This window comes from Thermobia domestica, chromosome 8, assembly GCF_964235325.1.
Source record: "Thermobia domestica chromosome 8, izTheDome1.hap1.1, whole genome shotgun sequence".
Taxonomy (NCBI): Eukaryota; Metazoa; Arthropoda; class Insecta; order Zygentoma; family Lepismatidae; genus Thermobia; species Thermobia domestica.
In genome coordinates, this window is record NC_137461.1 from 33,389,746 (window position 1) to 33,413,829 (window position 24,084).

The window sequence follows — 24,084 nt, forward strand, 5'->3', positions numbered from 1 at the left end:
ACAATGCGCTTCAGAATGCTGTTAGCATTTGACTACATTTCCAGGCGGGACATTTTTTTTTTTTTTTTTTTTTTTTTTTGCAGAAAGAATTTCAAATCTTGTAAAACGTTATGACAAGTGCCTCAATTTGAGTGATGAATGTGTTGAAAAGTAATGAAATGTTGTACTTTTCTAATGTGTATAATAAAAGTTCTGTATCTGCGAGTGTATAACATTGATAACCAAACGACGTTTTTTAAATTACCCTCGTATGAATATCTACATCATTTCTACATCTTGGAATGCTATTATTTTATATGATCTCATTTCACAAAATTTTAATTAACCAACAATTCTTCATCCTTATGCCTTTCAGCTTAAACACAATGCATTTATTTATACTTCGTCTTGCAGATAATTATTCTTCAGTATAAATAAATTTCGTGTTGGGTTTAAAGAATCTTCAATTGAAAATTATGTATGTAGATAATAAGAATATTGACAAAGCACATTTTGTAATGACACAAACTTTGTACGTTTGATGCATACATATTTGAAGATTAAAATTTTGTAACTAAATCTATATTTCTTTCTATTTGTTATAGATAAACACAAACAAATTATTGGCCAATTGGAAATAGGTAAATATAAACAAAATATTTTTCTATGTATTTAGTATAAAGTACATGATATACCATTAATAATAATTTTGTTGTGATTTGAAAACTTAATTTTTTGAACATTATAACTGAAAAGTTAATACCAAAATCCGGACATGTCCACAAACATTTTTATCTATTAATAAGTTTTCTTAAACATAACCTTTTTGTATCAATTTATTATCTCAGTAGATGTATCATGTTTTCCTTGAGAAAAGAAGAATTTTAGGAATGATCAAAAAATGGATCAGTGATCTCAGCCAAGAATTTTATTGATGATCAAAAAGTGCATCAAAATATTGAGATATTGGATAATAATTAGTTTTTGGATCAGAGGCCAAAATATTTTTGAACGGCCCCTAAATCGAGTTTTCATATTTTTTTTAAAAAAAGGAATATGCGCATCATACTGAGTTAAGTGGCAGTTTGGATTTGGCTACACTATATGTAGTTCTTCAGATATAAGTCGTACAAAAAACATTTTTGATTGAAATACATTGGATCTTTTGATTCAAAAATATTAACCACTGAAGATAAAATTTTTGTACTTGTGTGATTTTTGGTATCAACACTTTAGTTTGTGTTTTAAAATTTAACACACAACTTGTGTATAGATTGAAATTTAAAATCATATATCAGATCATTCAGAAATAATTAGAGCAGGTGACAGTACTACAACTCTATTAGGTGCTTTTGAATATATTTTACTAGGTAAATGTACTGAAAATATAGCTTCTTCTTTTTTTTAAAAAAAAAAGTAGTGTTCATTAGCATTACTAATTTTATATTGTTTCATGTAAATTTAAATGCATATTGTATTACTTACTTTCAGTTGTGTATATGGAAGGAAGTCTGGATGATATACTTGGTGGGTGTTTTAAGTTTTCACTAAATCATGTAGGTATAATTTTTTATACTGTCAAAGAAGTCTCAGCTTCTAGAGACCATGTAAGATTTCTTCAAGAAATCGTAAACTTTATTCATTAATACGGAAGGAAGTATTGCATTTGGGATCTTACAGTCTAACATTGATATTTATGAACACAAAAAGCCTAAAGTTTTTAACCATTAACCCTGCAAGTACACAGTACGTTCTGTAGGAAACTGATTACATTCTAGTCGATATTGTGAATTACTTTCATTAAAGTGATGGACGAGACATACTTTTAATTGAGTTGTCAGTCTCAGCGTCCGAAGACACTATTTCTAATTTTTGCATGTGCTAAATCTTTTCAAATCTATACTGTAAAGTTGCAAATGGAGTGTTTTTTCTTATATTTGGTCCTCTTCAGTACAATTGGATTTATTTCGAATCGAGCACCAATATACCTGTTTTGCGATTTCCTGCGCTAAGTGTGAATATGATTGTTCTAGAAACAACTGTTTGCTTGAAATATACTTCAGTTACGTAATTTTATTAATTACTTTCAAAACTTTATGTAAAATCGTCCAAGTGTCCCGAGCTCTACTAGACCCTAGTATGTACTTTTTGCATTAGAAAGTAAATGTGTACTTGCAAGGTTAATTGGCTATTGTAAGATTAATGTCTGTCTATGTACTGTCAATGAAGATGGAACATGATTTAACATATCTCTGAAACTTACACTAGAAGTTCCAAGGCTATTTTATTTGTGTCGAGTTTAATGGATCAATTATAACACTCTGGCTTATGGGTTTATTTGCTTCGGCTCTTCCGAGCTTAAGATGTAAGTAAAAATACATTAAGAACAAATAATAAAGAAACTAAGTCTACCTGATGGATAGCAATAAGACATTACATAAAATTCAATGACTTGATCAGTACGGTACTATATACCTACTTTTGGGCCACTCTGTTTGTAAGTTAATTTGTATGAGTTGATGCTTAGCGATCAAGAATAGGAAATTACATTACCTTAACTTTGAAGATCTTATTCAGAACAATTGAAAACTTCATATATTTTTGACAGTTTCGTATGTTTACTAAAGATAACGATAATGGTTTTTCCTCCATTTGGAAAGACTAATGTAGTTCCACCTCACTTGGATGAAGGTGCAATAAAAGAATAAATCCTGCCCTGAATTGAGATCGAGCTCGAGGTGTTCGGTTTGCAGATAGATGCATTACCGACCACGTCACTCTGGATCAATCTCTAAATTTAGAAGAAGTACAAAATTTACAGGAGCTTTTATTTTTGCTGTACCTCCGTAAATTACGTAACGCTATACCACGGTGGAAAAAATTTTTTGTACTCAGTGAATCATATAATCGTTGATAATATCTATTGGACATTATTATTAAAAGCTTTGCAAGGGTATAGAGTTATTATAAGCAACCGTTTTTTAAATATATACATTAAGAGTAACCTAACATTTAGATCTTAATCTTTATTGAATATTATACTAAAACATTAGCGTTAAGCACTTTTTAAAAATATTTCAGTGAAACTTACAAATATTTCTATTTGTAGTTAACACTGCTGAACAAGTAAGAAAGAAGATTGACAAAGGTACGTACAATCTTAACTACACAAACGCTAAAAACAAGCTATTAACTAAATTTTGTTGTTTATTGAAGTCACATAACTCATATGAGTACTGAAAGTTATTTCTTTCTCTTTTGTATAGAGTTACTTTCTGGTATCGTGTATATCTTTCTATTTTTTTACAGTGTATTCTTTTGTACGTGTACAGCGTTACTGGCTCAATATATGGAAACACATTATCAAAACAAATTGAAAGTATTCATGCTTTGTAAGCTAATGAAACAGGCAAATAAATGAATGAATGAATATACAAGGAATTTAAAGGTGAACGAAAATGCGAAAGAATCTTCCTATAAACTTTCTATTTTCAGAATGATACCGATCTACTTCTTGTCATTAAAGGAAAAGTTGTTATGGCTGTTGAAATTGAAATAGTGTCAATATGAATTTCACTTGAAATGTTTTGTAGATGTAGATGTAGATAGAAAATATTTAAAATAAGAAGTGACCTTGTAGTTTTTAGTACAGCAGAGTCTGGGAATATGCCGAGTTTGTGAAAATGCCGGGCTATTGGAAATGGGGTTAAACAAGAATAAGGACGAGTGTTTCCCCAGAAAATAGAGCACTTTACTTGTATGTATTGGTTGCTTCAGAATACAACAGAGAATAAATTGCCCCAATTACCCTTAAATAAAGGAAAACTACGTACTTTATTAAGGCATAGAGCATTTACTATACATGAAAATGGAAACTAATGAATATACACTGTACAGGAATTTATCTGGTAAGTCAGACCTCAGAAAAATACCCTGCAATAACCTTGAACGGGTCTGCGCGCGGGTTTTTTTTTCGCTTCGCCAGGATGTGGCCAAGTTATCCGAACTGCCGGGTTATCTAGTGCTGAGTTTTTAGGGATCCTACTGTAATGACTATATGTTACAAGATGTGTTTGTAAGCTATCTAAAAATTAAATTATAAAAAAGAACTGTAAAATTTATATACAATAAAATTAAGATGATTTAATGATACTCAAAGAGTGAAAGGGTTCATGACTCGATCGAGATTTGAGCATAGCTTTCCTTTGTGCTTGGACAATCCAATATTCACATTTAAAACATTTCTGATACTTGTATTATGATTATATTAACGAGTAGAAGAAATAACCGATTTTTAACACACCAATTCCCCTATAATCGCGGATTCACCGACTTCAATACTGAGAGAATGTATGGCTGTTCAGGCAGAGGACTAGGTAGCGTAGTGGTTAACGCACCTTACGGCGTACCAAAGATCGCAGGTTCAGTCATGCACTTTTCATTCTTTGTATATCATTGAATTTGCACCTATAGTGGAATCGGATTGTTAAAAGTCTGTTGTTTACTCTATTTATTAGTCTATTTAAAAAGAAGATATAGGAATAAATCAGTAATGTTTTCTTTTCCTATTCCTAGAATTTACTATCCATTTTCTCAGTTTCTGAAATACAGAAATAATCTAACTTAATAAAACATATACTTTAATGCAGGACACAAAATTTCCGGTCGCCAGGTCGCTATTGATAACTAAAATTTAGAGCTGGCGACCAGTATTCAGTAGCAATGGCTTCTCCCTAAACTCACAAAGCTGTGCAGTTTCTGTTTCACACGAAAATAATTGTCACTGAGTGAGATAAAACAGGAATGTGAAGTATTTTTTTGTCAAACCAAAGGCCAGGGGGGAAGGGACCTCTCATAATTTCTACGTGAGAGATACTGGCGACCATTTTTTTTTTGATTGGTGAGTGCGTCTGACTTTGAAATTTTGCGCTCTGCTTTAATGTATGTTCTTCGCGGACCTTAGTGGCATTTCGAAAAGTTCTATTTCGATATGATCACTGGCTGAAATTCTTATGATTCCTCAACTACAGTATATGACGAAATCGAAATCAGTGAGGTTGCCATGGAGAGCTTGTTTTTTTATAATTATTATTTGAAGAATTTTCAATGATACACTGATTGATAAAAATATGGAAGGGCCAAGAAAGAATGGTCCAATTCAACTGTAATTCGGTAGATGTGTACGCTATGGGGCATACGTAAACTATTAGAGTTTTAATGATCGGGAACATTACGAATGGCCATCAAACAGCTGAAATATAAGCAGTAAGGAATTCAGTCCTGATCGTATCAGTCTGTTGTGAAGGTTAAAAGAGTGAGTTAGTATATCAGAATAGTATTGCTAGCATTTCGAAAGGAGTCACATCGTGGGGTTGCACGAGGCCGCCTGGACATTTTGTACGATTGCCAGATATTTAGGGCATTTCAACCCAATGTTGGAGACTGTGGGTACACGAAGGTATAAACGCACAAAGGTTCCGCTCTGCCACGATTAACCACAACAAGGGAAGATGGTCACATTCTATGTGAAGCATTACGTAATCATGTTATGTCTGCGCGTGCTATCTGGACACAAATAGTGGATCTCAATAACATCCCGTGTTATCCTGCACCGTGTCATGACTTCGAGTACAAAATGGATCGTGTGATCACCATTCCCAGCGTAGGTCACTATTAACACTAGCGCACAAACGACAGCGTGTGGAATGGTGTCGCATTCCATCAGTGAAATCCTCGTGAATGGTAATGGATCGTGTTCAGTGATGAGTCTCTTCATTACGACAGGCAACCATTGTGTGCGTATGTGGTGGTACCAGGGAGAGAGATCACATCCAACGGTGAAACGACACACCGTTGTTACTCCGGGCACCATTGTATGGGAGGTATCGCGTATTACTTCCGGTTACCTCTCGTAGTAATTCTCGGAACTTTGATCCCACGGTGGTGAGATTCTGTGTCTGTATATGTTACCAGTTTTGCGAGAGCACGGTGGTACAATTTTTCAACAAGATAATGTTTGGTTAAACATGGAATGTGTCTATGAGCTATCTACATCATGATGAGGTTCTTCTCTGGCTAGCAAGGTCACCTGATCTCTCTCAAATTGAACACATTTGGTATCCGTTCGGACGCCAACTCTGGATCATTGCCGATCGTCAAGATCTCGAGGCGCAGTTACAGCAGCTATGGACTGACTTACATCAGGTAACCATACAACGACTATACGACTTACTTTCAAGCCGTATTAATGCATGTATTCGTGCACGAAGGGGTGATATATCTTACTGATATGCAACACATATTACGGGGGCTCGTACAACCAAACCTGTTGTCGGATTGATCTGATGCTGTAAGTATTACAATGAAGTTGTGTGGCCTTGCAACCCGTGAAGCTTCATTTCATTCGTTCTGTGTGCTTCACTTTCTTTCAATCGTTAACCACAACAAGCGTAAAAGAGTATAACAAGCGTAACTCTTACAAGCGTATAACAAGCGTAACGCTAGCAAGCGTATAACAAGCGTAGAAGAGTACATTTTTTTTAAATCACCAAAACTTCAATTTTTGCCACATTTCTGTTTTTAGACTAGTTGAAATGATATGCCAGTATTATTTATTTCTTTTAATGATAACCGAAAAAGCTTAGTAAAGCATTTTGTCTTTTGCGCACTGGCATGTTCAGAAGATAAAAGTGTCATTATGTTACATTGCATGTCTAAGAGTGCAAGCTACTTTAAGTACATCAAGGAAAGATGTTTTGTTAATATCTGGAAATTTTAGATGTCTTATTTTAGGATGTTTTTATCATTTGGTTTCAAATTACACTGATTCATAAATTTTCTTAAGATTTCATTGATATTTTCTCTCAAGACTGTGGATTTACCTCATGATACATTCATATAATTCTCTTAAAAGAAATATTATAAATACCTTAGCAAATTCAGTTTTTCTTACAGGAGTGAAAGATAAAACTAGTTGATGTTTCGAGTACAATATTCTGACTTGCTTCACCTTTCTGTGTATGTTCTGTTTAGTCATATATAGAATAGAAACACGTAATACTTTAACTTACCGCCACAATAACAGTACAGTATCTCCCTCAGACTGTTTTCTTCTTCTGAGATTGCAGACTACTTTTTTTTAAAAAATATAAAGAGACAACACTGATTATTTTAGAATGAATGTTGTAGCTTTCATGCACCTGGGGTTCCGAAGTTATAAAATCAAAACAAACACATTGAATAATGACCCTCATTCTCATGGCTTTATGCGTAAGTAAATCGGCATTTCTTTCATGTTTTAAAAAAAAACGTGTGCAGGATTACATTATAGATATTAGTAGTTGTATCATATCATGTTGTGTATTATATGATATTGAGATTTAAAGAAATTTATCATCTACTTGTAGAAATAAGCAGGAGTGTTTTGTTGTTTCCATAAATTCTCAGCATAAAATTTCACTTATACAATTCAATATATAACAAAAATAATACCGGCCTATACTCTAGATCAGTGGTCGCCAATCTTAGGAAGCTTCTAAGCTACCATACAGTTTTAAAATCCTACTGTGAGCTATCAACCGAAATAACCACCAACTTCCTTTTTTAAAAAATCTTACATTTGCTTATTGCCAATAAACTTACATTTCTAGTAAATACGAAATAAAACTTTCCAAGTTAGCAAATATCTAATATACACACGAGAAACATAACGTGCACAACCCCATGCGTATGCAATCAACTTTGAGATGAGACTGATAATGGCAGTTGCGCGGGAGAAACAAGTAGTTGTTGTCGTCAGCGCCCCCTGTCGTTAGCGCCAGCTCAATGGCAGAATCAAGGTTATCCAACCGTAGCCTTAACGCCATCTAGCAAAAATGTCCCCGCAAGCTACTAGTATCTCGCGATCGACGGTTTGGCGATCACTGCTCTAGATAAAAGTGAGAAAAATCACTCGTTTCCTTTGCTACTGCATACTACAGTCAAAAGATAATATATAAATAAATGAAGCAAAGTAACATAACATAATGGTAGAAAACAATTGTAAAACATACTCAACTTTCCTTATTTCTGGACTTCCCCTAAATCATCCTTAAAGTATAATACCCGTTTATTTTAAAACGTGGGTGTTAGAAATAAAATTAGCTCCAATTGCCATCGAGACTAGTGGTGCTTGGGGATCTGCAAGCCTTGATTTTATTAGAGAAGTAGGCAGACGCATTTCTATCGTTACTGGAGATATTCGTTCAACATCTTTTCTAATTCAACGCATATCTATTGCTATCCAACGTGGCAACGATTCTTGGCACAATACCACATGGAAAAGAACTACATGAGGTATTTCTTCTCTAACACAACGGACAACACTGAACATTTATACAACTGGACGACATACTATACAAATAAGGTGTAATATCATTGGATGGCGTAGAAAAGCAGACAGTAACACTAGATATGATGCCGTTGATAGGTGATTTTCTACCCCTTCCTTTGGTTCGACTATCGAAATATATTTCCTGTTGACTTAATTATTTTTCTTATTTGTTTCGTAAATTTATTTAATGCAATTGTTACAATTTTATTCAAATTATTATATTTTTCTGTTATTAAATTAGCTCTAATTGTTAAGTTCTATTTTACGAGAATCGATTTGTGATTAGAGCTACACTAATAATGAGTATAATGCGCTAACATATTTTCACATAACATAATTAATTTTGGTTTTCTAATAACTTCTTTCTCTGTAACGCTCAGCTTGAATTTTTCTATACAATTCCTTTAATTACTGTTTTCTTTCTACACATCAACATTGTGTTCATAACAGTTTACACACAAACACTTCTGCTATATTAACTTTAAACTGCTGAAATTTCATGTATATATATATATATTCAATTTTCACAATTTTATCACAATTAAAAGATTTATTTAATATTTGTAATGGAAAGCATGTTATAGAATATCTTCAGTTCTGTAATCTTTCCTATAATTAATATTTTGTTTCTTTTTTCAGTGTTTGAACAAAAAGTAGGAGAATTAGAAGGTAAATCACCATAATGTTTATGTTTCAAAACGTTGGTAAAAAGTAAAATTTACGAATAAGGAAATTGGTAATCAGATTAAGTGTTCCGTTATTACACTTTCTTATAATAATTTGTTATTATAATTTCTATTGTTATTTATTTATGGTTTCTAAGGTAAAATATACAGTATATGAGTTTGCTTTGTAACAGGTGGATCAAAGTTTTTCTGGTTCGGCTAATTATTTTATGTTAAAATCACCTGAAATCTCTAGTTCCAATTATAGAATACTGTTTACTGTTAATATTGGAACATCTGAAAGTAGTTTTTGAGCTATTATTATTATTATTATTATTATTATTATTATTATTATTATTATAAGTATTCTGCATTTTGGCTAATAAATTTTTTTAAATTTCAGATTTAAGCCTGAAAATGCTTCTACCTTTTTCAATCTTCAGCTTCCTCTTTTAACCCAAAATATTTTCTTCTGTTTTCAAATGTCGAGCACTACTGTTCTTCTTCTTCTTCCTATTCCTATTTCTACTCCTATTCCTATTCCTATCCCTTTCCTTCTATGGCGGTATGAAGAAGACAATTTCTTCGCAAGATGTGTCCAATCTAATTGGATTTCTTATGAACGATGTGGTTAGAAGTGTTCTCCTCTCTCCTATCCGTTCTTTGTTTGTTACCCTCTCTGTACATTCTGTCTTCTCCGTCTTTCTCCAACACCCATTTTGAAGCTCTCTAAATATTTCTTCTTTAAGTTTCGCAGTGTCAAAGTCTCTGAACCATACAGTCCAATGCTCCATATATAGCACTTGACAAACATCTTCCTAAGTCCAATATTGAGCCTTCTTATATATATATATATATATATATATATATATATATATATATATATATATATATATATATATATATATATATATATATATGTGTGTGTGTGTGTGTGTGTGTGTGTGCGTGTGTGTGTGTATTAAATTAACATGCTGTCTTGTAATAGTGACCTTACAATCTTAGGTTAAACAAGACGGAACTTGATGGAAGTCAATTTTATCTCTACAAGCTGTATACAAAGAGTACTATGTATACTTAAAGGTTTCTTGTTTTCAGTTTGTGGCAATAAAATGTAAATTTTATCGATGTGGCATCCCGAAGGGCCGCCAAGGAAATGAAAACTTTGAGTTTTACGTCCCACGATGATGCCGGTTAGGCTAAAGGAGACTGTGATAATGAGAAATGAATGAAATAGTTTAATGAAGAAAGTGGGAGGAAAAGGGAGAAGCCTGATGAAACCCTCACACACGGTGTTTGTCCACCACAAAGTTCACTTGGGCGGTAGCTGGGATTGAACCCGGGACCCCATACATCAGAGTTGAACGCTCTATCCACCGAGCCACCGCAGCCCATGTGCCGCGAAGGGATACAAGCCCACAATGTATTTGAATTCCATAAGTGGCTCGAGCGAACATAATGTTAAGCGTCACTTCCGGTGAATTGTGCTTTTAGGTGGATTGGCTTGGGATTTAACCACAAAACAGTATGTAGGTAGTTTAATTTCAGAAAAGTATCTGTAGATGGCAGAGAAAGCTTGTTTGGTATGTGTCAATATATTGAATTGGATAAGAATGTTGAACCTTCTTTCCCATTAACTCGAAAGTTAGAAAACATGACATACCATTATGTCTTCTCGAGCCGTTCATATCCAAACCGTTGTCTGTTTATGCTACTTGCAGAAAAATGTAATTTACTTTTTCTTCTAATAACGTTATAAGTCTCACTTGTTTAAAAACGCTTTTTTTTCTCGTTCTATTCAGAATAAATCTTTTCCTTCTTCAATTCTTGCACATGAATTCTTGCTACACAGGAGTTCTTGAATCCTTGAAATTTAGGAAACAAAGATTCTCCAATACGTATGTTCTAGGGATAATAACCAAGTGAATTGTACGTGCTGTCCAACGTCTCGATGAGTGGATGAGTGATGATATTTAATATATATATATTAAACCAGGGTTTATCAACCTCATGGTCGCGAGAGGGTTTCATGGGGGTTGCGCAGATTAATCTAATACCGCAAAACATTTTAAATATTACTTTCAATTTTGTTTTGATAGGCATATTTTTTTATTTTTTAACATACTGTTAAGAACAACAAAAAAATAGTCTATTAAACACTTTCAACAGATGCAGAGTCGTTTAAAAATCAATTTAAATGAAATAGGTACGATATGAAACTAACGAGAACTGCATATTGAAATACCAGGAAAATACAAATACATCAAAACCTGCATATTGAAATAGCCCTACAATTAAAATTGAAAGCTAATAAGATAACTGAGCTTGATGTGATTAGTGTAGTGTAGCAGTGTCCGGTTCAATCTTCGTGATACACATGAACAAGTCATTTAAAATACTCAATAACTTTTCTTATCAACTGTCCAAATTCTTAAACCGAAATTACAAATCACTAATCAGATAATCCAAAATAAGAGAGTTATAAAGTTTTAAAATTTTCAAACGACCCCCATTTTGAAAGAATATGACGGATCGAATTCGATATTTGTAATACGAATGAACTGACCAAATTTGGTATTAATCCATTCGCTTTTTGGGAAGTTATTGTATCCACTATATACAAAAATTATATTCTACTATTACAGAAATACATGGATATCGTGAGATCTTCGTAATACGTATATTAAAAATCCCGCACACTTATTACAAGTCAGAAATTATAAGGAGGTTGTTAGCAAGAAGATGTGATAAAATGGGGTCGTGATAGGAATTAGGTTGAGAAACACTGTATTAAAGCATTCTGGTTTACTAGGCTCTGCTTATGCTTATTTTTCTGCTTGAATTGGAACGTTCTTTACGGCAAATCTCAATCGGGTGTCTACTTTGTCTAGTATGGGCTTTACCGCAATCACATACTATACGTACAATATACTCCGGTGTTCTGAATTCTGAATCGTCTTAGCAAGACCTTGAATTTAGAGTAGATCAATAAACTGTATAGTTTAGTGTTTCGCTAAGATTCTACTAAGAATTCACAAGAGGTGACAATTGTAGTGAGATAGATAGTTCTTCCTTCTCTGTTGGTTTGTAGGGGACATTGTGTTTGGTTTTTTCATGCCGTATCCTGAAGATGAGAATAAAATCGTGGGTTCTTGTTCTATAACCACACTGGTGGTTTTATAATAGGAATGCCGCAGGCATAAGCCATGTCGACTATTACTCTATGATTGTTAAATAGTACAAATTGGTGTAAATTAAAAATTGTTATACACTTTGTCAGGATCGCAACCGGAGTTGCAATAAAATGGCACAGGCACAGAGCCCAAAGTCGCCCATGTTAAACTGTTTGTCTGATTGCTAACTTTTCATGGTATTGAAAATTATTAACACTAGAAACGTCCACACTCTTTAAAATTTTAAGCAAACATAATTTGAATTAAAAAGAACACTTGTAAAAAGATATATATAACAATGTATCAAACTGGAGTTCAAGACAGGGCTGCTTATCACGACGCCATATTGTCTCGAACCCCATCGTGGGTTCTTGAAACATTAAACAGCATACAATGCACATGGTTGTTGTCATAACAACTATATTCGTCACAACAAATCAAGTTTTCGACCTTACTTCAAAGATTGTTTCTGAATAGAAGAGAAAAATAATTTCAACATATTTCTAAATGAAAGTTAAGTAGTGATTAGTATTGTAAATTGGAGTATGTCTAATAACGAGCACTACTTTGATGAATATCTTCTTTTAATATTTATGATTATTTCCGAGAGAATGCTTACATTGACTACAATTACCAACAATCTTAATTATTTATGTTTCTTTGTCCTTACGACATAAGCACCCTCGATACATATCTTTCGTCTAGCCTGGTTTATTTCGGAATTCCACAGAGTAACTTCGGATAAGCACAGCTAACATAGGTATGTGCAGGGAGGCGCGGTGGCTCAGAGGTAGAGCGTTCACCTCTGGCGCTTGGGGTCCCTGGTTCGATCCCAGCTCGCGCCGTGTGGACTTTGTGGTGGACAAACACCGTGCTCGTGGGTTTTCTCGGAGTTCTCCCGTTTCCTCCCACTTTCTTCATTTCACTAATTTCTCATTATCACCGTCTCCTTTAGCCTAACCGGCATAACCGTGGGACGTTAAGCTTAAAGATTTCATTTCATTTTCATAGGTATGTGCACTTTTACAGTACATTTTCAGCCCCAACAATTGTACGAAAAGAAGAAAATGTAATGAAATAATTTTCTAAGTAGTATAGTTCAGTTGGTTGTTGACTTGTTTGTATTGTTGTATTTCTCGTTTCTTTTATTGAATTGCTTGTTTGTGTATTAAAATGAAGAATAATTTCTTAAATTTATTCTACTGGTGATGTCAACAGTTGGAGAGACGAAAATGTTGCTCATTATAAAATATTTCCCCATAGAGAATTGTTAAGGTATTTCATTATGTAGCTTATCATTACTTACCATCTGGAGGTAAAAGAGTAAATTATCTTTTAAATGTAGAAAATTAAATAAAACAAAGGGGGTATTAAACCAAAAGTGATATTTCTAATATCCTTCTCTATTAGTGTTCAAATTTAAATATTGCACTTCATTTGAATTTATATATCTCTTACTACAAATATACCTTAATTCAACTTAAAATTATGTAGTACTTTTAGTAAAACAGAAATATGAATGGAAGATGAGATAATCTGTCTGCTAAAGTGAAAAATATAAGTCAATTAACAACAAAAGTCGTTTAATAGCGTTTAATAGTCACTGCAGCTTCTTTCATTTTCTTAACCCATTGATTTATAGAGAAATTCTTTTGTTTTCTTTGCACATGTTTATTAAAAATAAACTGCAATCTTAATGGTTTTAATTTACTGATGTCTTTTACTTTGTGAAAATTATGTTTTGATATCTGAGTCATTCTCATTTAACTCCGTCATGCTATGTACTACTGAATTCTATACTGAAAATCTTAAATTTTTTCAGCTTCTATTTTAGAAGGAGAAGGCAGGGCAGCTGCTGAAAATGCTATAAGCGAAATTAGTAAGGATACATCTCTCAGAGTTATTTGGAAATAATATAAAATTAGTAATTTAAGTTACCTGTCCTAATAGCATTTTCAAAGTTTGAAGTAGTTAGTGTGAGATGGAAAATAAAATTATCACAATCGTAATCAGATACTTAAGTAAAAATAAAAAATATAAAGTTTCTTTTTTTGGTGAATATTTTTGGTAATTTTAAGAAAAAAAACTTCTGTCCTGTAATTGTGTGTCACTTGAGTTACACTCTGGTTCTATGAATTTTCCAACGCATGGCAGGATTTGAAATACCATGTTATATTGTTAAGTTCGTTCTGTGAATGTTTTATGGTTCAGTGTAGGCAATCCGCCGATGGTTGTGGTAAACTTTTGATCTTGTAGACGGAAACACGTACATGAGTGTAAAACTAGATGTAATAAATCTCCAATGTTTCAAGACTATTCATGATGCTAAAAATTTACACTTGGTATATTTTGAAGAGTTGGCGTACCGTTTTCACAATATTAAAAGATATTTCATTCAGTTAGAAATATGATCAGTTTTTCTTCAAAATATACAAAATGTTATATTCGTTACTGCCGCATATGTTACCAAATGTCTCAGTGACTTAAGTGACCATAGTAACTTATTTAACTTCAAAGAATGCCTTTGTCATAGAATAACAATTATTCTCTCAGTAATTTAACTTATTTCCTGATTTTCCATACTGCAATGATATACTGTAAATAACAGTCCCCAAAGGGATTAATAATTTTAGTTTTCAATCAGATTAAAAATCGCACATTAATTGAAAAGCTTGCATCTGCAATAAAATTTGTTGGATTGAGTTATGAATTATTTTGTTTAAATATATTATAATTCAATTTTCTAATTGTTTTTGACTGAACAACAAGTGTGCTAAAATTATTAAAAGTAATAGTACATTTACTGCAAAAGTTAAAATAAGTTGCTTTTTTCTATCTTTGAATTTAAATGTTTTTTTTAAAAAAAAGCTTAAAAAATAGTTACGTTCTACTAAAAAGCTAGCTGAGAAATATTGAAAGAAATACAACAGATTTAAGGAAAATAAATAGAAAATATCAAGATCAAAATAAGTGGACAAAAGTAAGAACAATCCAGATGGTGTGGGTCAAGCTGTCAAACGAGTTGCTGACAATTTAGCTTGCCGAGGGGAAGATATGTCAGATTCAAAAAATTTGTAAGAGAAAGTAAAAGAACTCACTGTCAATACTATTGAAATGTACTTCATGAATTCCGAAGATATAGCTGAAATGGAAAAACTGAAGAAAGAGGAAAATCTTCAGCCCATGAAAAACATAAAAAAAACTTCATCAAGTTATTTTTCATAAATACTTTTGTATATGCGTTGAAAGAAAGAAATCTGTCGTGTTTTTTTGCCAGGAATTGCCTCCAGTGTGGAAAAGTTATGGTTTAAAAGATGTCTTTCCGAAAGAAACTGAGCGAATTTGTGAAGTCTGTTCTTCTGAAAAATCATCCTCATGGTAATCGGATGGAGACTCATGGAGTGATAGTGAAATATGGCAATGCATATTATACTGGGATTGTAACAAATTCTGATCGAACTGGACTGAGGTTACTACACTTTGTTGGTGAAAATAGATTTATGTGTTCTCTTGTTGAGAATAAGATACGGTATGAAAATGAAAATGTAATAGAAAAATCCATTCCAGAACAACCTAGCAAAGGATACTTTCTGTTGACAAATATATCCGGGAAAGCTACTGGAGTAGATGGTTTTGAAATATTCTTATTTTACCTACGTTTGTAAACATATTTTTCATTTTCTCTTCAATTTCGCACATTTTAAATTTCTAACAGTTTAACTGTTTCTTAAAGTATTCAACAAATTAGGGTATGGTTTGCAGAAATATTTACTTGATATAGAATGCTACATATTTCAGAGAATGTTTACTCGACATGTATGTACATGTCAAACGCAAACTGTTTCAGTACAAAGAATGCATTTTGAATTACATATGGAAAAATCTCAATTTTAGTACAGTAATTATACATACATATCAGATATGTTACTTGCTTGTCACATATGTTACTTTCGTCCATTCTAGCAAATTTCCTTCAATAAAATCCGTTAACAAATATTTATTTCATGTCATACTGAACATCTTATCTAGCTTTGCAAAACAAACCCCGTACACCCCTTACTTTAGTGAAAAAGCTCATACGGTAACGTGACATGAATTTTGACAACGATTCTTGTATATACAAATACAGTAACTAATCTTTCTAAAAAATCTTAATTTTTTGCAAAATGGAGATAAAAAGTGCATGCCAAAATATGAACTCCTTACTGAGAGGTCCTAAGAATCATAACAAAAATCTTCTTTCTCTTATTCTTTGAAAGTTATTTCTGATTTTTTTCTTGCATGATTTGCCGGAGTCAAATGAGAATGACCCGTATTTATAATTTTAATATTTAATTAATCTAATTTAATTTAAAGAGTATAAAATTTATATATAATGAAAATTACTTTTGAAGGAACATTTAAGCAAAGTTTACTAAGAAATCAGTAAAATCAGGTAATCAAAATTAAGTACATTTCAAGGAAAAGAAAAGAAAATCCTCAATATAAATCAACGGACTAAAAATAAGGGTGGCGTAGATACTGAACATTAGTAAGATATTGTACATCACAGAAGCTTCAAAAATACATAATCAAATACATGCTAAACGCACAAATATTGGTAAGATATTGTATATCACAAAAGCTTCAAAAAATACATAATGCAAATAAATGCAAAAAATGCAAAAAATGAAGGTATTGGTAAGATATTCTACATCAGAAAAGCTTCAAAAATAAATAATGTAAATAAATGCTAAACGTACAGATATTGGTAAGGTATTCTATATCACAAAACCTTCAAAAATTACATAATGCAAACAAATACTAAATATAAAAGTATTGGTAGCATATTGTATATCACAAAATTTTAAAAAAAATATACATAATGCAAATAAATGCTTAACTACAGGTATTGGTAAGATATTGTATATCACAAAAGCTTCAAAACATACCTAATTTAAATAAATGCTGAACATAAGAGCATTGGTAAGATGTTGTATATCACAAAAGCTTCAAAATATACATAACACAAGTAAATGCTAAACATACAAATATTGGTAGAATATTGTATATCACAAAATCTTAAAAATACATAATGCAAATAAATGCTAACCATACAGATATTGGTAAGATATTGTATATCACAAAAGCTTCAAAAATACATAGTGCAAATAGATGCTAAGCATACAAATATTGGTAAGATATTGTGTATCACGAAAGTTTGAAAAAATACATAATGCAAATAAATGCTAAACATGCAAGTATTGGTAAGATATTACATATCACAAAAGCTAAAAAATATACATAATGCAAATAAATGCTAAATATACAATCACTGGCAAGATATTGAATATCACAAAAGCTTCAAAAAAACATAATTTTAAAAAAAATGTTAAACATTCACGCATTGGTAAGATATGGTATATCACAAAAGCTTCAAAAAATACACAATCAAATAAATGCTAAAGATACAAACATTGGTAAGATATTTTGTCAAAAAAGCTTCATAAAATACATAATGCAAATAAACGCTAACATACAAGTATGGATAATTGGAACGAACAGGCCTGTCCCAACAGAAGTCGAATGAAAGAAAAACAAAGGAAAAATAGGAATGTCAGAAGAGTCTTTAAGAAGAAAGAAGGCATATTTTATGTATCATTGAATGAAGAGTTAAAAAGAAAAATCAGCAAATGTGTCGTGTTGAGTTTATGGCTTAGACAAAGATATTATGCAAGCATAGACTAAAAAATTTTATGAAGAATATTGACAAGAGTACAGGAAATTGTTGATAGATAGGGGGAAAAGAATAAAGAAGTGTTAGGAAGGTGAAGAAGGAAAGAGCAACATTAATTGATGTTATTTAGGCCAAATAAACAAATCTTAATAGAAACTGTATTCTTGTGAATGTGCTACAAGGAACGTTAAGAGGTAAGCTAGGATACGGAAATATGATACTTGATGGATGGTATCAAAGTAGAGAATTCTTGTATCCAGAACAGACATTTACAATTGTCTGGTATATGACATCAGTGCACGGTTTATACCGGAATAATGATATAGACAAACAAATAATAGCCAAGGCGAGGACAAGGCGAAGCAAGAGATAGATGTAAAGAAATATTGACAGTGTACAAGTAGTTACAAATTTACGAATGTTGTACCTATCTCGTTAACTTGACATGTTCGTATTTACGAAGATGTCATGTTCTTAGATCTACTCTTTATCTGCTTGTTTGACGTACTAAGAACAAGATTAACGAACTGTAACTCACAGACCATTGAATGAAAATCTTAAAGTGATCTAGACAAAGCAGTTAGCGGAGGATGTAGTGCAAAGATACTTTTCAATTTGAAGCAGATTACGAAGGATGACATATATTTATGATTATTATGTTGATCGATACGAGAGTGATAAATGAACGCTTAATTCTGAAGGTATAAATTAAGTAAATTAGACAGAGACCTTGTTACGATGTGCCAAAAAATAAAATAATGAATTACAGAAGACAATAATGGTTATTTTGATCGTTATGAGGAAGATGAACAAATAATTAATTCAGAATATATATATAAGTCACAATAGATGAAGACATGTTACAATGTGGCAAACAATAATTCACAGTAGAAAAGGTAAATGGAAGCAGTGTATGGAAAAGAGAAGGGAAGATATCAGCATATATATATATATATATATATATATATATATATATATATATATATATATATATATGAAGAGAATGAAAGAGAGGGAGATGGAAGAAGATTAATTGAACATGCATTTTAAGAAATAAAGTTTTTCTATAATTTTCAATAGTGAAAACAAAGAAACTCAAACTAAAACAAAACTGTTTAAAAAACAAATATATGAACAAAATAAACTATCATAACCTGTTGATCAACTGAAGAAGTGCCAACAATTGTAAACAATAATATATAAAGAATTAAAACTTAGAGTAAGTTGTCATTAAGTTTGTGGAATCAAAAAAATTAAAGTCTGAAGATGATATTTTAAAAGAGAAAAAGGTCTTACCTTAACATTTCTTGTTAAATTATCAGAAAAACTGTTTCGAGGATTTTAGACTCCTTCTTCGATATATATTATTCCGCTACGCTGTATTTTTATGTCAGAAGTTCAACAGGCAGTGGAATACTTTAAACCTCGTAAGAAGGCAGAGAAATATTGAAACTAAATGAGTTAGAATCTAATATAGGAGTTTAAGGTATCATTTCTTTATCGTTTTAAACATTAAATCCGAATCATTTAACATACATCAGTAAATATTTAAAGGTAATCTTTAAAGAACAAGTATATTCTTGTATCAAATTATAACACAAATAGTTTAAAGACTTTTCAGGTATGTTCGTCGATGTGTAGTATTCCACTACTCTCCTAAACGTATAAAAATATAGAAGTTCGTGCCAGATGTTTAGCAGCGTAGCTGACTACTATAATTTTAAGAAGTGCTCAGAGAGGTATTGAAACTTTATGTGTTACGATCTAGTACAGGAATGTTAACGAAAAATGTCTTTCCCTTTTTAACCACTAAATATGCTTCTTGTAGAAGTTATCAGTAAAAATTTTTAAGAATGATCTTCATACAATTAAAATATGCTGCTTAAAACATCCATATCCCTAACACCTATTTACGGAAATTTCCTAAATATATGAGTCCTCGCAGATGTTAAAACTGATCAGAAATCAGTAGCATAATACTATAGCATCTTTTGGGCTCCAATCATGAATGAAAAGGTCAGCTCTTCTCTCTTCATATGTTTCTCAAATTTAACATATAAATATTATAAATCAATATTAGTGCAATGAAATATTCGAAGTAATATAAGTAGTTAATAAAAGTAAGATAAACTTTTAGATTTGATATTTCTATTCACTTGTTTCAAATATGTTGTATTCTGATTAACTGTACTTTTAGACACTATGGTAAAGCGTTGAAAAATTTTAATAATATTTTACTTTCTTGTATTTGTGATTCCTGAAAATCCTTTGCACTTCCTAGCTTTTGGCTCTTTCCTAGAAAGAGAGAGAGAGAGAGACCTTGTACTTATATGTCATTATTTTCAGCAACCAAGTATTGCTGTAGGATCATTCAATGTCAAATTACCTAGAGCACTGTGCTTCAGTGTCTCAGATTCTCTTCAAAATTTTTAAATACATTAATACCAATGAAATTTTGCTAAATTAATTTTTTCCGATTTTTTGGATGAGAAATAAGGCCGGGGAGAAATTTTTGAAAAATGTGAATTTTGCTTCAATTTCACTTTCCGCCACTCAGCATCATGGAACTAAATTACCATAATTTCCTTTTTTTGAAGTTATCGGGCTCATCCAGGTGTCAAATGAATGCTTGAGTTTTGCTCTTTCAGCAGATTTTAAGCAACTTTGCAAAAGGTTACACTGTCAAACATTAATGGGTATACAAAGCAAATTTTAGGTGCCATTTCTCAAAAGTTACAACTATGAAACTTTTGAAACTTTTTGTACATTCATCTTAACACGTACATGGTATGGTTAAAAAAATAAAGAGGCTGTGTTTTTGTATTTTTGTAATTATTTTTTATTATGTACGGAAATATACAGTTTTAAGTTTTGTTACAAATTGTGTCATTGCTCGTATGTTACAACTATGAAACTTTTGAAATTTTTTGAATAAAATCATCTTAGCACATACATGATATAGTTAATAAAAGGATGCTTTTGGTATTTTTGTAATTATTAATGTTTTGGTATTTTACATGTGTGGAAATATACAGTTTTAAGTTTTGTTACAAATTGTGTCATTGGTCGTAAATTACAACTGTGAAACTCTTGAAACCTTTTTTATAGGATGATTTTAACACATACATGATACGGTTAAAAAATAAAAAACTGTTTTTTGGAATTTTTGTAACTATTATTTTTGTATGTCAGAGTGCAATTTACGAATTGCTCTAGTCCTATATCCTACTGGCCAGAAAATGAAGAGTTTTCTTGGGAACTTTCTCAAAATTTCATCTGGGAAGTTCCTGTTCCGTCTCTTAAAAGCAAATTAGCTTGGACTTACGCAACTGAGAGCAAAATTAGAAGAAAACATCATATAATCAATGAAAAGAATGAGCTGTGAAATATAGGACTCAAGAATTTGTACGTAAATCTATGCAATTCTAAGAAGTATTACTGAAATGTATGTTTATTGTTTTCATCTATGTACATTAGTCTATTATTTCTTATTTCTGCTGATAGTGTTTGTAATAATCACGCAATCCCTTACATTGCTAGACCTATATTTTCCATTCAGAAAACAGTAAGATTATTACAAAAATGTATTCCTTTTTTGTTATTCAATCATACCTAGTAAATGCAAACTAATTCTATAAAAAGTTACAAAAGTTTCATAGTTGTAAGCGATGGTACAATTGGGAGAAAAATAGGAAGTCATAATTAATGTACAAAAATTTAATATTATGGCAATACCAAAACTGGACATTACACCAGTTGTATTTTTAAGCATACCTAATATTTACTAAGGTGATTACTTGAAAAAGTTTTAAAGTGTGACTTCTAAGGTAAAATAGATCTAAGTACAAAATTCAAGCAAGTGAATTTTCATTACTAACTAATTGCAACTTATTATTTTCAAAAATAATGGAAAATTATATCTTTGTAACAAATTTCAAAAATATAAACAAAAAGACATTAACATTAATTAGAAAAAACATCTAAAAGACTTACCAATATAGAGTATGAATTTAATAATAGGAGAACGTCCATAAACATACCAATAATTTATCACCGACGCCAGGCTCATTCATCGCATTTAAGCAAGATGGGAAAACAGTGTTAATTTTGAATTTAATTGACCATGCCTCGTACATGAAAGAAACATCTCGAAGCTTTCTCCCATCAGTTTGGTATGTTTATGTGTCTGTGTTTGTGCGTCTAGCTCCAAGGACCCTGATCACCTGATATCTACATTTGTGGTGAATGTTCTTTTGTGTCTGAATTTCGGGACTGTTACTCTTCGCCCACGCATTGATGTATTAAGGAGTTGGTTGGACTAGCAAATTCATTCGCACCTTTCCAGTTGTAATTGCCAGACGTTCTCGTCTGTGCTGGATTAAGTGGATTTTCTTTTCTCTATGTGCGCTCCCCTGGCTTGTTGAGCGTCAAAATTAAGTTAATAATCGGAAGTTCAGTCACGATCCTCAAGTGCAAAAGGAACTCAAAATTGAAGAAAGCGCATTTTTTTGTTGACAGTGTTATAATTAGTGAAATATTGTGCGTTGCGTAGGCGTTACGTGATGCCAGGATAATCGCCAATATCTTTATGTGCTAATTAACTGTTCAGTATTTGGACTTCCCACGATTGAAATCTTGGGATAGTTATTGTCTAGCTGTAAGCGGATCAACGTAAACCAGTTTAAAAATTACCAGTTGTGGAACTTATTGTGGAATTTCTGTGATTAGTCAGAACTCAACAAGCCCGAAGGAGTTGACCAGTCGAAGATTACTGTGAGTATAATGCAGTTTAAATTATTAACTTCGACACACAGCCATCTCGAATATCAATTCAAACGACCGTAAATATCACAAAATAGAAAGTTTGTAGTTTGTTTGTAATTTTGATTTTAATCTAAATGTAGTGTTATTTGTGGTTAAGTGTTATTACGTATACTAACATTTTAAATCAGGTTTTATTATTTGTTCATAAAATTAATTTCTACTCGTTGTCTGTACCTAGTTTAGTTATAAGCATAAACTTTTACTTTATGTTACTTATATTCTTGTCTGCCGTTTCCCAGCTCCAAATTTGACGAGGATGTAGGTATTGGTGAACCCGTGCTTCGCCGTGGCGCAACTGGGATAAAACAGACGGGTGATAAAAGTAAATTAAGCAGAGAGAGAGAAAGATGAAAGTGACTGTCGTATATAATTCATAGTGAATCCTAAAAGCGACGAAGACCACGGTACCAACCAACTTGGCGACCGTTTTCAGAACAAAGTTATAGCAATCTTCGGTTAATCATTCTTGAATTGCTGCCTAAACATTCATATATGTAACGTGTTTCAAAGCTGATTTGACCCGCGTAGTAAGCGTTGATTTCCGTCAAAGAATGTTTGCGTATAACTCCAGCAAATTAATTTATTTACAGGTAAATAGTGTAGAGAGATAAATGCGAAAAGCAGGTAACGTAGATTATACATCTGAAATAGCTTTAACATTGAGAAGAGTCAAAATATAATTCGCCAACATTTTTCCTGTTGAATTTTAATATTATGTAAAAGTGATCGGACAGCAAACAGCTGATCGAGGATATAGAAACACACACATTCATACACGTTTCACACAGAAGTATGTACCTTCATATGGGTTTATAAGTAAGAGAAAGTGTTTTGTAGGCCTACATGGTGTTAGTTTATATTTGTGTTAATTTCAATGCGGTTGTAATTGCAATGCTTTAAATTGAAATATTTGGTAGAGTAAAATTTCAATTAAAAAAGAATTTTAGTTTTTAGCAATTGAAATAATGACATTCATCGTGTTCTAGAGAGTCGCTTGTTCACGATTTATTGTTGAATTTAAGAGTTTATATTTCGCATTTTCTGTTTTAAATCAGTTGTTTGTAATTTATATCAGTTTGGAGAGTAGTATTACATAAGAACAAATTCAAGCATAATTAGAGAAACAGTCCACTAAATTAGAACAGAAACTAGAAAACAGCGATCGGTTAGAACATTCATTAGCTGAGTCAGTAGGTGAATGCAAGCAATTAATAAGCGAATTGGCAATCGAATATAAACAGTCTATAGCTAAACTAGCGAATGATTGCACGCAGAATCGACTAGAATTAGAAAGTATATTAGATAGTTTGTGTGGCGATATTACAACGACTAATTACACCATAACTGGAATACTTC

At 32.0% G+C, this 24,084-nt stretch overlaps 1 long non-coding RNA gene across 1 annotated transcript in view; it reads left to right on the top strand.

Annotated features, from left to right (window-relative positions):
* Positions 1–24,084, top strand: part of LOC145691608 (uncharacterized) — a 66,732-nt gene that overhangs the window by 14,485 nt on the left and 28,163 nt on the right. Inside the window, exons 5-9 of the long non-coding RNA XR_014132424.1 lie at positions 585–620; positions 1,471–1,506; positions 3,089–3,127; positions 8,990–9,019; positions 14,011–14,067. This is a non-coding gene — a long non-coding RNA (uncharacterized LOC145691608). The remainder of the gene's footprint in view (positions 1–584; positions 621–1,470; positions 1,507–3,088; positions 3,128–8,989; positions 9,020–14,010; positions 14,068–24,084) is intronic.